At 56.3% G+C, this 3214-nt stretch overlaps 1 non-coding gene across 1 annotated transcript in view; it reads right to left on the reverse strand.

Annotated features, from left to right (window-relative positions):
• Nucleotides 1-1123, reverse strand: part of LOC124774199 — a 1909-nt gene extending 786 nt beyond the window's left edge. Inside the window, exon 1 of the ribosomal RNA XR_007015190.1 lies at nucleotides 1-1123. This exon is cut by the window's left edge and continues 786 nt beyond it. This is a non-coding gene — a ribosomal RNA (small subunit ribosomal RNA).
• Between the last annotated feature and the right edge of the window lie 2091 nt (nucleotides 1124-3214).

Genomic DNA, 3214 nt, shown 5'->3' on the forward strand with positions numbered 1-3214 from the left:
TATGGTTAGAACTAGGGCGGTATCTGATCGCCTTCGAACCTCTAACTTTCGTTCTTGATTAATGAAAACATACTTGGCAAATGCTTTCGCTTCTGTTCGTCTTGCGACGATCCAAGAATTTCACCTCTAACGTCGCAATACGAATGCCCCCGCCTGTCCCTATTAATCATTACCTCGGGTTCCGAAAACCAACAAAATAGAACCGAGGTCCTATTCCATTATTCCATGCACACAGTATTCAGGCGGGCTTGCCTGCTTTAAGCACTCTAATTTGTTCAAAGTAAACGTGCCGGCCCACCGAGACACTCAATAAAGAGCACCCTGGTAGGATTTCAACGGGGTCCGCCTCGGGACGCACGAGCACGCACGGGGCGGTCGCACGCCTTCGGCTCGCCCCACCGGCAGGACGTCCCACGATACATGCCAGTTAAACACCGACGGGCGGTGAACCAACAGCGTGGGACACAAATCCAACTACGAGCTTTTTAACCGCAACAACTTTAATATACGCTATTGGAGCTGGAATTACCGCGGCTGCTGGCACCAGACTTGCCCTCCAATAGATACTCGTTAAAGGATTTAAAGTGTACTCATTCCGATTACGGGGCCTCGGATGAGTCCCGTATCGTTATTTTTCGTCACTACCTCCCCGTGCCGGGAGTGGGTAATTTGCGCGCCTGCTGCCTTCCTTGGATGTGGTAGCCGTTTCTCAGGCTCCCTCTCCGGAATCGAACCCTGATTCCCCGTTACCCGTTACAACCATGGTAGGCGCAGAACCTACCATCGACAGTTGATAAGGCAGACATTTGAAAGATGCGTCGCCGGTACGAGGACCGTGCGATCAGCCCAAAGTTATTCAGAGTCACCAAGGCAAACGGACCGGACGAGCCGACCGATTGGTTTTGATCTAATAAAAGCGTCCCTTCCATCTCTGGTCGGGACTCTGTTTGCATGTATTAGCTCTAGAATTACCACAGTTATCCAAGTAACGTGGGTACGATCTAAGGAACCATAACTGATTTAATGAGCCATTCGCGGTTTCACCTTAATGCGGCTTGTACTGAGACATGCATGGCTTAATCTTTGAGACAAGCATATGACTACTGGCAGGATCAACCAGGGAGCTGCGTCAACTAGAGCTGAGCAGCCGGCCGCCCGGGAGTGTGTCCCGGGGGCCCGCGCGAACACGCAAGCGTCCGCTCAATCATTCTGCAAACAGGAGGAGGCTGAGCTCCCCTGCACAATACACCTCGAAACCCTCTCAGGTCCCGGCGGCGCGCAGCGCCGTCCCAAGTACTTGGTCGGGTTCGAGAGAGGCGCAATCGCCCGGAGTTAGGCGAGTAGACGCTTTCGGTGCGACCACCCGTGCTCCCAACTGAGCTTGCCGCTGCCGACAGAGGCCCGGGAGCGTGCTGTCGTGGCATTGCCGGCGGGAGACAACACGCGCCACCTACGGTGACCGGCAGCTCCAACGCCAGCGCCACAGAAGGACAAAAGCCCCACTTGGGTGCCGAAGCGAACTCTCCCAGCACAGCGCACGCGCCAACACATCCGCACAGCTGCGATACAAACCACCAGCGAGAACCGCTGGGGCGACCGAGCAGCAGACGGCGTCGCGGCGCCGAGCGCCGGGCGGCGGCGCATCCTCAACGCACACAGTCCTCAATCGGACCAGCACACTGAAGATGTCCACCGCGCTTCGCACCGGGCCCGCGAGGACCTACTTTGGCCGCACGGCGCCGCGCGCAGGGTGCGCCGGCGCGCAGCTGCGACGCCTGCCGCGTCCGTCGGCCGGCGCGCCTGCCACTGGCCGCCCCCACCAGCCGGCTGTAGCGCGTGCGCCCACGCACCGCGCGGCCAGCACGCCGGGAGGCGCCCCCTCACCGGCCGGGGACGGTCCCACCCAGCCACCGCCGCGTATCGCTTCACACCCAGATGCCGTTCAGTTTCATCGGCATGGTGGGTATCGCTGGAACAACCGGTTAGTACCTCAACCTATCGTCGCCATCACCGATTCACCCCTAGCGAGAACAACCGCACCACAACGGGTTACCATTTCTTCATTTGCGTAACTTCACCAGCAAACGTAGGCGTCCATCGCCATTAGCAACTTCAACGATTATTGCATGCCTGTGTCAGGTGTCACGCCACACTACGTCTGCCCACATACACGCAACAAAATGTGCACGCCTAGACAATACGTGGAAGGTGGCCCCCGTACGTATGCGATGTCCATTGCTCGAACGACTGTCAACCGGCCTCTGTAGCATGTCGCAGATATGGAACGCGGTGCACCATGCTATCACGGTGTTTGAGGAGAGACGACTAGGTCCGAATACATCAACACACAGCTCATGCTGATCGCCATCCACGGCGTCCGTTCCTCCCACACGTCTCTATGGCGTACCACACTGCAATCCAGCTCTCATAGGGAGACGACACGTAGCTGCGTGCACAATATTTGCACTGTATGGTCCGCCGTTTTTGGGCGCAGTCGTTGTACGGTCACACATGTGCCACGATGTATCATTCAGTACATAAGGACGAATGTGCAGTACAGATTGTGGTTTATGCGTACGACATCAGCGGACAGTTGACACAGGCCGCACCACAACGTAGCCTGAGTACGTCGCATGCGAAGGGCATTGAACATGCAAACTTCTCACCAACCAGCTTGCGAAGGCAGGGGGCAAGGTGGGGACGTGGGGAGGGGTGGGCGGGGGGGCGGCATGTACGTCCTGCTGCCATCCACATAACAGTGTACAGCAGGAGCATGTGGAAAGTCAGCAAGACTTGCAAGGTGTTTAACATGAAGCGATACACAGGGGAGCGGGCAGTGCGAGTAGCGAACTATATTGCGAGGGTTGCGGGTGGGCAACACTACACTAATTGAACGAGTCGTATAACAATTACAGAGCAGGTTTAGGCGACAACGTGGGTTACGTTAAGGCACAACGTGGGTTACGTTAAGGCACAACGTGGGTTACGTTAAGGCACAACGTGGGTTACGTTAAGGCACAACGTGGGTTACGTTAAGGCACAACGTGGGTGACGTTAAGGCACAACGTGGGTTACGTTAAGGCACAACGTGGGTTACGTTAAGGCACAACGTGGGTTACGTTAAGGCACAACGTGGGTTACGTTAAGGCACAACTTGGGTTACGTTAGGGCACAACATGGGTTACGTTAGGGCACAACATGGGTTAGGTTAGGG

This window comes from Schistocerca piceifrons, unplaced genomic scaffold (assembly GCF_021461385.2).
Source record: "Schistocerca piceifrons isolate TAMUIC-IGC-003096 unplaced genomic scaffold, iqSchPice1.1 HiC_scaffold_961, whole genome shotgun sequence".
In the NCBI taxonomy this organism is placed as follows: Eukaryota; Metazoa; Arthropoda; class Insecta; order Orthoptera; family Acrididae; genus Schistocerca; species Schistocerca piceifrons.